This window comes from Nyctereutes procyonoides, unplaced genomic scaffold (genome assembly GCF_905146905.1).
Source record: "Nyctereutes procyonoides isolate TBG_1078 unplaced genomic scaffold, NYPRO_anot_genome, whole genome shotgun sequence".
Classification (NCBI taxonomy): Eukaryota; Metazoa; Chordata; class Mammalia; order Carnivora; family Canidae; genus Nyctereutes; species Nyctereutes procyonoides.
Genome location: NW_026575144.1, coordinates 17,091,516 through 17,105,176, shown reverse-complemented (window position 1 = coordinate 17,105,176; position 13,661 = coordinate 17,091,516).

Here is a 13,661-nt window from a genome sequence, read left to right as displayed (position 1 = left end):
TCTATCCCAGGACTCCAGGATCACAACCTCAGCCAAAGGTTAAATGCTCAACCACTGAGCCACCAAGGTGCCCCCACTGCTTTCCTAGTCAAAATGTTTACATCCTTAGAAAGCAAAATAAAGTCCCATCTTCTCCTGGATGCATAGCCTGGAATTCATCCCATCAACTAGATATAATTTATCTGAATTGTATAGCCTTAATGTTTCTCCTATTTAATGCTTATTATTAATCTACTCCAGTTTTACCTGTCCTCTAAAGCTGTCACAGAACCTTTCTATTCCTCAGGGTTACTATGAAGTTTAAATGTTTTATTTATCTGTTCTCATCTGCCACAGCTTCCAGTCTACACATAGTAAATATGCAGCAAATACTTCTGGCCTGGGTTACCTCTGCCTGAGTCTCACTTTGTATGACCTTAAACTTTATTTAAGATGCTATTTTGTTTTCCCCCAAATACTGTAAGGAATGAAAAACTGATGTTATCCTTTTTTGGGTGATATGGAGTAGACAAACCTGTAGTATTTTAATTTCTATCCCCATACTATTTTAGGATTTCTCTGCCAAAGCAGAAAATAAAGTCTCGTATGAAGTATGTAATTTTCATATGTGGAAATCATCAATGTGCTTTCCTGAAACTTCTGTGGCCTATATATCATTTTTGCAGTACTTTATCCAGAAATGACTCTTGGAGCAAGAAGAGTAGATATTATATTTGATGCCAGAAGCTATATAAACTACTATGGAAGGGTGATTTTAAACTGATGCTTTTGGAAACGCCAACTAGATAAATCAAAGCAAAGGGAACTAGAGAGAAGTTTACTTTTTTTTTTTTTTTTTGAGAAGTTTACTTTGGATGCATCTATGGTTAAACATTAACTTGGAATGAATAATTTGTGCTTATGCAGTCACTTAGAGGGCTCAAAAGTAGGCCAGGCAAGTCAGATCCCTGTTTCCTAATCTCCTAAACTCATTTCACTCAGTTCCTAAAAAACAACATTCAAAGTAGATCCACTGGAACTTACTGTACAACTACAGATTATTTGTTTTGATCACAATTCCTTTGGAGCAATCACATTCCCTTAGCTTAAATTACCCGCCTAGAAACAATTGAGTTTGGCACATTTTTTCCTGAGCAAATGGAGAAAAATTTACTATGTGTTTCAGAGGTATGGCCTTGGTTTTCAAGAAATCCAATACTGTATTTTTGTTCTTAACATTTCAGAACTCTGAAAACATTTTGCTTTCCTGAATTGAGAATAGGAGTAAACTAATTTTCTAAAAAATTGGATCTTTATGACCTCCTATAAAGTAAATACTGAAGCTTTTTAATGAACTGGCTTTAGAAATATTAATAGAGTAAGTCACAATCATGATCCTACCCTACTCTGTGATCCCCCAAAAAACAAAATTTTCTATCAGCTGAAGCAAGGACATAGACTAAGTCCTACTGATGTGTTCGGAATAAGTACTAATATTCATGACAAACTCTAGTATTTATTGATTACTTCCTAGGTTCTTGATGTGACAATACTATCATCCTCATTTTGGGTGAAGAAAACAAGGAGCAGAAAGGTTAAGTGACTTGTTTGCAATTATATAACTAGCAGATGGCACACAGCAGCCAGGACTGTGCCTGGATGTCTAGCCTCAGACTCTGCCTCTAATCATGCTGCTGTTCTATAATGAAGTAAGGAAGTGATTCTCCAGATGTCAACAAAAAAACCCAGTTCACCATCAGGTATCAGGCACAACTTAGGAAAAAATAGACTCTCAGAAACACATCTGACCTGGCATTCTGTTTCACTTACAGGAAAATGAAAGACAGAAACAATGTAGAGAGAATGTAGTAGGAATTTGGAAACCCAGTAATAATACTTTCCCAGTTTTCACAAACACATGCCAACCGTGTAACAGGCATATTATCTAACATTTTGTAAATTGGAAATCCTTAGTAACCAATACTTCTGGTCCCACCAGCATAATAGTAGGTCTAAAATTTGCATTGACAGACATGTAAGTTAATCAGACTGCAGTCTATTTGGTGGGATAAGTGAGGGTTTTCATAAAGTTGTTACCTGTGTTACACTGATATCTTTGATGATGCTGATGATTTGTCAATAAAAAACTTGTATTTATAATATAAAGGACAAAAACAGATGCCATAAAGGAGTGGTCTTCTGTCTGACCAATATTAATTATTACTTTGCAAACATTCAGGAAAATTTTAAAATAAAACACAAAATATTTTTAAAAACTGTCTATTGGATGTTGTGAAGATATTTAAGTCAGAGTGGAAGCACAGAGAATTATAAATATATAATGATAAAGTATAAATTTGGGTAATGGGATATGAAGAATAAATTTAATTTTTTTAAAGATTTTATTTATTTATTTGACAGAGAGAGAGAAAGCACAAGCAGGGGGAAGGGGCAGAGGGAGAGGGAGAAGCAGACTCCCCACTGAGCAGGGAGCCCGCTCCAGGCTCAATCCCAGGACCTTGGGATCATGACCTGAGCCAAGGGCAGACACTCAATTGACTGCACCATCCAGGCACCCCAAATAAATTTAATTTTAAAAGTGGGGTTATCATTGAATTTTTCCATTAAGGAATCCAAGTTGATAACACCCCAACTGTGGTTATTACTCTAGTTCTACAAAAATCCTCTTTACTCTTTTAAAGAACAAAGATTTAGCATTAAGCTAGCTGCTTTTATTAATATAAAAATCACCCAGCAAGTGTTGATCTTAACTAGAGACTAGACATCAACACTATCATCTTCCAAAAGATTCATCTTTGGAAAGGTCCACATGGATTCCCCCCAAATTATACAAGTCGCAGTGGGTGAGCCACTGGAGATGGCTGATAAAAGAAGCTGTTCTAACAGCTTCAGTTCTCTAGGTGATTTGGTAAATATCACAGAAAATAACAGGGAACTTGGAATGATGTAACAAGAATTGTTGTCAGATTACAGTACATATTTTTATAAATTTCAAAAGATTTGGAGAGAGTGCTCCCACAGCTCCAATCATTCTAAATAAGAGATTTAACCAACTTACTTATTATTCCACAAAATTAAAGCTTCTTGAAAAGTTCAAAGTATTTTCTAATTGAAAGATCTTAGTTTCTAATTTATAAGAAAAACTGAAGAGATCTTTCTCAGAAAGAGATAATTTTGTTATTTAAAATATCTAATGTTAACATCTGAATAACTGATATGAACATCAGAACTTCAGAGTCAGGGCTCTGAAATTAGATTTGGTTAAAATTTTGACTTTTCTAATCTGTGACTGTGAGACCTAGGACATAATTTGCTTTTTCTATGCTTAATTTTGTCATAAGTACTGCATACTTCACAAGGTTATCCTAAGTTTGAAATGAAATGTGCAGCAGTGTTTAACAAGTATGTGACATGTGGTAAAGATCTCATATATGATGGTCTTTTAAAAAATTCAATATATAGGCATCCCTTACTGTTCTTCTTTCACAGTGGAAAGCAGGTGGCCCACAGTGAATACAGGAACATCAGTTTATTCACTGCAATGCTAAAACCATGTCTGGTATATTATAAGTGCTCAAGAAATATTTTTATTTATTTATTTATGATAGTCACACACACAGAGAGAGAGAGAGAGAGAGAGAGAGAGAGAGAGGCAGAGACACAGGCAGAGGGAGAAGCAGGCTCCATGCACCGGGAGCCCGACGTGGGATTCGATCCCGGGTCTCCAGGATAACGCCCTGGGCCAAAGGCAGGCGCCAAACTGCTACGCCACCCAGGGATCCCTCAAGAAATATTTTTGATTGAAGAACTGATACTTTATTATTATTTGAAATGGAATATCCTACTATTCTAAAGTCTATGATTTTCATATCCTAAAATGTCTTTTCTTCTATTATAAAATATAAGAGGAGTTCTCACTATTGATCCCATGGACATTAAAAGGATAATAAGGGAATATTATGAATAACCTATGCCCACAAGTTTGATAACTTAGATGTAATTGATCAATTCCTTGAAAGATGTAATATACCAAAACTCACACAAGAAAAAATAGACGATATTAATTGACCTATAGCTACTAAAGAAATTTAACCAATAAATAATCATCTTCTAAAACAGAAAGCCTCAGGGCCAGATGGTGAATTCTGCCAAATATTTTAGGAAGAAACAATAACACTCCACAGTCTCTTCCAGAAAAAAAAAAAAAAGGAACACTTTATTCATTCTATGAGGCTAGCGTTACCTAATACCAAAAGTAGATAAAGACATTACAAGAAAGGAAGATGACAGACCAATATCTCTTATGAACACAGATGCAAAATTCAACAAAATATTAGCAAATCAAATCTGACAACGTATACAAAGAATTATACACTATAATCCAATGGTATCAATCCATCTCATCAACATGCTAAAAAAGAAAATTTATACTATCATATTAATACAAGCAGAAAAATAATTTGACAAAATCTAACACCAATCTGATAAAAACTCTCATAGAAAACTAGGAATAGGGACGCCTGGGTGGCTCAGTGGTTGAGTGTCTGCTTCTGCTCAGGGTGTGATCCCAGTCTGGGGATTGAGTCCTGCATTGGGCTCCCTGCAAGGGGTCTGCTTCTCCCTCTATCCCTCTGCATCTCTCTGTGTGTCTTATATGAATAAATAAATAAAATCTTAAAAAAAAAGAAAAGAAAATTAAACAAGGAATAGAGGCGACCTTCCTCAACTTGATAAAGCATAACTACAGAACAAACTATATAGTTAACATCATATTTAATGAAGAGAAACTATTCTGTTTTTCCACTAAGATCAGGAACAAGGCAAGGGTTTCCTTTCTCACCCCTTTTATTCAACATTGCACTGGAAGTCCTAATTAATGCAATAAGAAAAGAAATAAAAGGTATACAGATTGGGAAGAAATAAAGCTGTTTTTGTTCTCAGATGATACAAATAAATGTCTGTGTAGAAGATCCCAAAGAATCAACAAGAAAACAACAAAAAAAATTGGAACTAATAAGTGATTTATAGCAAGGTTGCAGAGTACAACACTGATATGGAAAAGTCACTTTTTAATATATCAGCAATGAACAATTGGAATTTGAAATGAAAAATAAATATCCATTTACATTAGCACCAAAACAATGAAACACTTAAGCAAAATTAAAAGATCTATATGAAGATCAGATAACTTAAATAGGATACATTTGAAAAACTTTACTGAACTTACAGGTAATGTCAGATTTTTTTATTTCCCTCACAATATGCTTTTTACAACCCAATTTGTGTAGAAATTCCTATTTTTCAGGACATTACTATCTCATAACAATGACAGGATACATATATCTTTAAAAATAGATCCATGTACATTGTTGATAAGACAGCTTCAGATTTTAAATAGGAGATTCCGCTTAAGTATATCATTGTTTTCTCTGGAAAACAGACCCATCCATCAATTTTTCCACTTATGCAGCCACAATCTCTAAGCTATATGACTTGAAACAAACTAGTGGACCTGTCTAAACTTAGTTTTATTTATTAAACAGATATTTATCATAACATCCTCATTGACTTATTGACACTTAAATAAGATCATTAAAGCTCTTATCTTAGGGCTTTGTACATAGTAAATATTAGTTGTTCTTGACTTGCTTTTCTATCTAATCTTCAAAGTAGAAAAGGAGAGGGAAAAAGGAAACAAATTGTCATTCCATTTGTTCCAGTTTACTACTGCATGGAAATCCCTGCCAGGGTTAACTTTCTGCAGCTTGACAGGTATTCATAAGATTTGAAGGCCATCAGCTAAAAGAAAGTCTAGAAATACGAAATACTAAGATGAGAGTAAATGGATGTCAGCAGACACAAAGATGGATCTTATCAAAATTATATCTAATTGATTTTTGCCAGGGCAATTAGACAAGATATAAAAGGGAATCAAATTAGGAAGAAGTAAAAGTATCTCTATTGAGGTGGGGCAAGATGGTGGAAGAGTAGGGTCCCCAAGTCAACTGCCCCACCAAATTACCTAGAAAACCTTCAAATCATCCTGAAAACTTACAAATTTGGCTTGAGATTTAAAGAAAGAACACCTGGAATGCTACAGTGAGAAGAGTTCGCGCTTCTATCAAGGTAGGAAGACAGCGGGGGCGGGGGGAGAAATACAGAAACAAAAGGCATCCAAGGGGGAGGGGCCCCGCGGGGAGCCCGGCTAAGGCCGGAGCGAGTGCCCCCAGGACAGGAGAGCCCCGTCCTGGAGAAGCAGGAGCTTCACCAATCTTCCCGGAGGGAAAGAGGTGCTCGCAGGGAGTTGGAGCAGTACCCCAGGAGGGACGGGGATGCCCTCAGGCTCCCAGGGACACTAACAGACACCTGCGCCTGGGGGAGAGCACGCCACACCCCCGGGCCGAGCTCCATAAAGGGCTGCACTGCCCGCAGGCTGGACCTGGCAGCTCCGCGCAGAGGGGGCTGCACCACCCGGAGCGCGATTCCAACAGCTGAGGCCCGGAAGCACAGGGCGCTGGGGACACAGCCCAAGATCCGGCGCTCCCCTCCCCTCCCCCCCCACGACAGGCTGAGGCCCGGAGGGCACAGGACAGCAAGGAAGCTCCAGCCTCCAGGCTCCCCAAGCTGAGCAGATCAGCGGCCCAGCCCCCAGAGCATCCAGGCCCCTGCAGACTGAGAGCTCCGGTAGTTACTGCAGGAGCTGACTCTAGGGCGGGACAGCTGGCCGCTGCTACTGTTGTTGTTCTTCCTGGGGCCTCATAGGATAAACAACCCCCACTGAGCCTCACAGTGGCCTCACTGGATAAACCGGTTAAACAACATTCACTGGGCCCTGCACCAGGCAGGGGGCTGAGCAGCTCCCCCAAGTGCTAACACGTCAAAATCAGCACAGCAGGACCCTCCCCCAGAAGACCAGCTAGACGGACACGGGAAAAACAAATTATTGACCAAACAGCACTGGAAAGTTCCAGGGAAAGTCAAGGGATTTACAGTATACAGAATCAGAGGATACACCCCATTGTTTTTTGTTTTTTGATTTCTGTTTGCTCCCCCCCCCCATTTTTTTCTTCTCTTTTTTCTTCTTGTTTTCTTTTTTCCTTTTATTCCCTTTTCTTCTTTCTCTTCCCAATTCAGAAGCACTATTATAAAGCTACTGGTGGCTCTAGAAAAAAGCATAAAGGACTCAAGAGACTTCATGACTGCAGAATTTAGATCCAATCGGGCAGAAATTAAAAATCAATTAAATGAGATGCAATCAAACTAGAGGTCCTAACGACGAGGGTTAACGAGGTAGAAGAACGAGTGAGTGACACAAAAGACAAGTTGATGGCAAAGAGAGAAACTGAGGAAAAAAGAGAAAAACAAAAGATCATGAGGATAGATTAAGGGAAATAAATGACAGCCTGAGGAAGAAAAATCTGCGTTTAATTGGGGTTCCCGAGGGTGCCGAAAGGGACAGAGGTCCAGAATATGTATTTGAACAAATCATAGCTGAAAACTTTCCTAATCTGGGAAGGGAAACAGGCATTCAGACCAAGGAAATAGAGAGATCCCCTCCTAAAATCAATAAAAACCTTTCAACACCTCGACATTTAATAGCGAAGCTTGCAAATTCCAAAGATAAAGAGAAGATTCTTAAAGCAGCAAAAGACAAATCTCTAACTTTTATGGGGAGGAATATTAGGGTAACAGCAGACCTCTCCACAGAGACGTGGCAGGCCAGAAAGGGCTGGCAGGATATATTCAGGGTCCTAAATGAGAAGAACATGCAACCAAGAATACTTTATCCAGCAAGGCTCTCATTCAAAATGGAAGGAGAGATAAAGAGCTCCCAAGATAGGCAGGAACTGAAAGAATATGTGACCACCAAAGCAGCTCTGCAAGAAATTTTAAGGGGGACTCTTAAAATTCCTCTTTAAGAGGAAGTCCAATGGAACAATCCACAAAAACAGGGACTGAATAGATATCATGATGACACTAAACTCATATCTGTCAATAGTAACTCTGAAAGTGAATGGGCTTAATGACCCCATCAAAAGGCGCAGGGTTTCAGACTGGATAAAAAAGCAGGACCCATCTATTTGCTGTCCATATAAGAGACTCATTTGAGACAGAAGAACACTACAGCCTGAAAATAAAAGGTTGGAGAACCATTTACCATTCAAATGGTCCTCAAAAGAAAGCAGGGGTAGCCATCCTTATATCAGATAAACTAAAATTTACCCCGAAGACTGTAGTGAGAGATGAAGAGGGACACTATATCATACTTAAAGGATCTATCCAGCAAGAGGACTTAACAATCCTCAATAAATATGCCCCAAATGTGGGAGCTGCCAAATATAACAATCAATTAATAACCGAAGTTAAGACATACTGAGATAATAATACACTTATACTTGGTGACTTCAATCTAGCGCTTTCTACACTCGATAGGTCTTCTAAGCACAACATCTCCAAAGAAACGAGAGCTTTCAATGTTACACAGGACCAGATGGATTTCACAGATATCTACAGAATTTAACGTCCAAATGCAAATGAATACACATTCTTCTCAAGTGCACATGGAACTTTCTCCAGAATAGACCACATACTGGGTCACAAATCAAGTCTGAACCGATACCAAAAGATTGGGTTCGTCCTCTGCATATTCTCAGACCATTATGCCTTGAAATTAGAACTAAATCACAACAAGAAATTTGGAAGGACTTCAAACACATGGAGGTTGAGGACCACCCTGCTAAAAGATGAAAGGGTCAACCAATAAACTAGAGAAGAATTAAAGAGATTCATGGAAACTAATGAGGATGAAGATACAATCATTCAAAATCTTTGGGATATAGCAAGAGCAGTCCTGAGGGGTAAATACATCGCAATACAAGCAGCCATCCCAAAACTGGAAAGAACTCAAATACAAAAGCTAACCTTACATCTAAAGAAGCTAGAAAAAACAAACAAACAAACAAAAAGCAAATAGATCCTACACCCAACAGAAGAAGAGACTTAATAAAGATTCAAGCAGAACTCAATGAAATCGAGACCAGAACAACTGTGGAACAGATCAACAAAATGAGGAGTTGGTTCTTTGAAAGAATTAATAAGATAGACAAACCATTAGCCAGCCTTATTAAAAAGAAGAGAGAGAAGACTCAATTTAATAAAATCATGAATGAGAATGGAGAGATCACTACCAACAACAAGGAAATACAATTTTAAAAACCTATTATGAGCAGCTATATGCCAATAAATTAGGCAATCTAGAAGAAATGGATGCATTTCTGGAAAACCACAAACCACCAAAACTGGAACAGGAAGAAATAGAAAACCTGAACAAGCCATAACCAGGGAGGAAATTGAAGTAGTCATCAAAAACCTCCCAAGACACAAGAGTCCAGGGCCAGATGGCTTCCCAGGGGAATTCTATCAAACGTTTAACGAAGAAACCATACCTATTCTACTAAAGCTGTTCGGAAAGATAGAAAGAGATGGAGTACTTCCAAATTCATTTTATGAGGCCGGCATCACCTTAATTCCAAAACCAGACAAAGACCCCACCAAAAAGGAGAATTACAGACCAATATCCCTGATGAACATGGATGCAAAAATTCTCAATAAGATACTAGCCAATAGGATCCAATAGTACATTAAGAAGATTATTCACCATGACCAAGAGGGATTTATCCCCGGGACACAAGGCTGGTTCAACACTTGTAAAACAATCAATGTGATTCATCATATCAGCAAGAGAAAAAACAAGAACCGTATGATCCTCTCAATAGATGCAGAGAAAGCATTTGACAAAATACAGCATCCATTCCTGATCAAAACTCTTCAGAGTGTAGGGATAGAGGGAACTTTCCTCGACATCTTAAAAGCCATCTACAAAAAGCCCACAGCAAATATCATTCTCAATGGGGAAGCACTGGGAGCCTTTCCCCTAAGATCAGGAACAAGACAGGGATGTCCACTCTCACCACTGCTATTCCACATAGTACTGGAATTCCTAGCCTCAGCAATCAGACAACAAAAAGAAATAAAAGGCATTCAAATTGGCAAAGAAGAAGTCAAACTCTCCCTCTTTGCCGATGACATGATACTGTACATAGAAAACCCAAAAGACTCCACCCCAAGATTGCTAGAACTCATACAGCAATTTGGCAGCATGGCAGGATACAAAATCAATGCCCAGAAATCAGTGGCATTTCTATACACTAACAAGGAGACTGAAGAAAGAGAAATTAAGGAGTCAATCCCATTTACAATTGCACCCAAAAGCATAAGATACCTAGGAATAAACCTAACCAAAGAGGTAAAGGATCTATACCCTAAAAACTATAGAACACTTCTGAAAGAAATTGAGGAAGACACAAAGAGATGGAAAAATATTCCATGCTCATGGATTGGCAGAATTAATATTGTGAAAATGTCAATGTTACCCAGGGCAATTTACATGTTTAATGCAATCCCTATCAAAATACCATGGACTTTCTTCAGAGAGTTGGAACAAATCATCTTAAGACTTTGTGGAATCAGAAAATACCCCGAATAGCAGAGGAATATTGAAAAAGAAAACAATGCCGGGGGCATCACAATGCCAGATTTAAGGTTGTACTACAGAGCTGTGAGCATCAAGACAGTGTGGTACTGGCACAAAAACAGACACATAGATCAATGGAGCAGAATAGTGAACCTAGAAATGGGCCCTCAATTTTATGGTCAACTAATATTTGTCAAAGCAGAAAAGACTATCCACTGGAAAAAGGACAGTCTCTTCAACAAATGGTGCTGGGAAAATTGGACATCCACATGCAGAAGAATGAAACTAGACCACTCTCTTGCACCATACACAAAGATAAATTCAAAATTGATAAAATATCTAAATGTGAGACAAGAATCCATCAAAATCCTAGATGAGAACACAGGCAACACCCTTTTTGAACTCGGCCACAGTAACTTCTTGCAAGATACATCTATGAAGGCAAGGGAAACAAAAGCAAAAATGAACTACTGGGACTTCATCAAGAGAAAAAGCTTTTGCACAGCAAAGGATACAGTCAACAAAACTCAAAGACAACCTACAGAATGGGAGAAGATATTTGCAAATAACATATCAGATAAAGGGCTAGTTTCCAAAATCTATAAAGAACTTATGAAACTCAACACCAAAGAAACAAACAATCCAATCATGAAATGGGCAAAAGACATGAAGAGAAATCTCACAGAGGAAGACATAGACATGGCCAACACGCACATGAGAAAATGCTCCCCATCACTTGCCATCAGGGAAATACAAATCAAAACCACCATGAGATACCACCTCACACCTGTGAGAATGGGGAAAATTAACAAGACAGGAAACCACAAATGTTGGAGAGGATGCGGAGAAAGGGGAACCCTCTTGCACTGTTGGTGGGAATGTGAACTGGTGCAGCCACTCTGGAAAACTGTGTGGAGGTTCCTCAAAGAGTTAGAAATAGACCTGCCCTACGACCCAGCAATTGCACTGTTGGGGATTTAATCCAAAGATACAGATGTAATAAAACGCCGGGACACCTGCACCCCGATGTTTCTAGCAGCCATGTCCACAATAGCCAAACTGTGGAAGGAGCCTCGGTGTCCATGAAAGATGAATGGATAAAGAAGATGTGGTTTATGTATACAATGGAATATTACTCAGCCATTAGAAATGACAAATACCCACCATTTGCTTCAACGTGGATGGAACTGGAGGGTATTATGCTGAGAGAAATAAGTCAATCGGAGAAGGACAAACATTATATGGTGTAATTCATTTGAGGATTATAAAAAAATCATGAAAGGGAATAAAGGAGAAAGGAGAAAAAATGAGTGGGAAATATCAGAAAGGGAGACAGAACATGAGAGACACCGAACTCTGGGAAACGAACTAGGGGGGTGGAAGGGGAGGTGGGTGGGGGGTGGGGGTGACTGGGTGACGGGCACTGAGGGGGGCACTTGATGGGATGAGCACTGGGTGTTATTCTATATGTTGGCAAATTGAACACCAATAAAAAATAAATTTATATAAAAAATAAAAGTATCTCTATTTACAGATGACATAACCTTAAATATTGATAAGTCTAAAGGATATATTTTTAAAACTATTAGAACTAATAAGCAAGTTTAACAGGATCATAGAATATAAGGTCAATTTACAAAAATCAGTTGAATTTATATAAAATAGCATTGAAAGATCCAAAATACTAAATTAAGAAAATAATTCCTTTTATAATAATATTAAAAGAATATAATACTTAGGAATAAACTTCATGGCTCAGGAGATTCAACATTGTAAGGATAGCAGTACTCTCCTAGTTGGTCCATAGATTGAATACCATCTCTAGTGAAGTTTCAGGTTGCTTTTTCACATAAATTGACAAGCCAGTCCTAAAATTCATGTAGAAATGCAAGAGACTCAAGTAGCCAAAATAATCTTGAAAAAGAGGAATAAACTGTGAACACTCACATTTACTGGTCTCAAGCTTACTACAAAGATAGTAATCAAGACCATGTGGTACTGACATAGGGTAGATATATAGACCGACGGAATAGAATAGAGACCAAAATAAAAGCTTACATATGGTCAATTGACTTTTGACAAGGGAACCAAGACAATTCTTTTCAATAAATGGTGCTGGGACAACCAGATATTCACATACAAAAGAATGAAGTTGGACCCCCTAGCTCATATCATATACAAAAATTAACATATGTAAACCTAAATGTAAGAGCTAGAACTATAAACCACTTAGAAAAAAAAAACCACAAGCATAAATCATGACTGTGTATTTAGGCAATAATTTTCTAGATAGGACATCAAAAGCATAAGTGACAAAAGAAAGAGAAAAAGAGGACAAGAGAGGGAGCGATGGCAGGAGAGACTGGGAGAGGGAGGGAGGAAGGAAGGAAGGATGTATATCTGACATCAACACTGAAGAATTGTTTTGCTTCCAATGATAGCACCATCAAGAAAGTGAAAATTACTCACAAAATGGGAGAAAATATTTTCAAATCATGTCACTTAAGAGACTTATTTCACAATATATTTTTTAAAAATCTTACTACCCCACCATAAAAACACAAATGACCCAATTTTAAAATGGGCAAAAGACTTGAATAGACATTTATCCAAGTAATATATGGAAATGACCGATAAGCCCATGAAAAGACATTCAACATCATTAGTCATTAGGGAAATGCAAATAAGAACCGATATGAAGTACCACTTCATACCCATGAAGATGGATATAATCAAAAAGATAGACAGTTACTAATGCTGGTGAGATGTGAAGACAGCAGAACCGTTATGCATTGCTGCTGGGCATGTAAAATGGTGCAGCCACCTTAGGAAATAATGAAGCACTTACTCAAAATGGAATTTTCCTATGACCTGTCAGTTCCATGCTGTAGTGGCTATTTTAAAGCAAATGATTGGAGATCTCATCTTTGAGGGTAGGTCTCAAATCAAAGGAATGTTATGAATTCTGACATTAAAATGTCAAAGGTTACTATTACACAAATATGCAAATCTTAGCAAAATCCTTGTAAAATCTATAGAGGCAAATTCGCATTAAACCCTTATCTATATTAGCACTAGTGTTAGTTCTATTTGTTCTTGGTATTTGTTTGCCTCTTCAGTACATCCA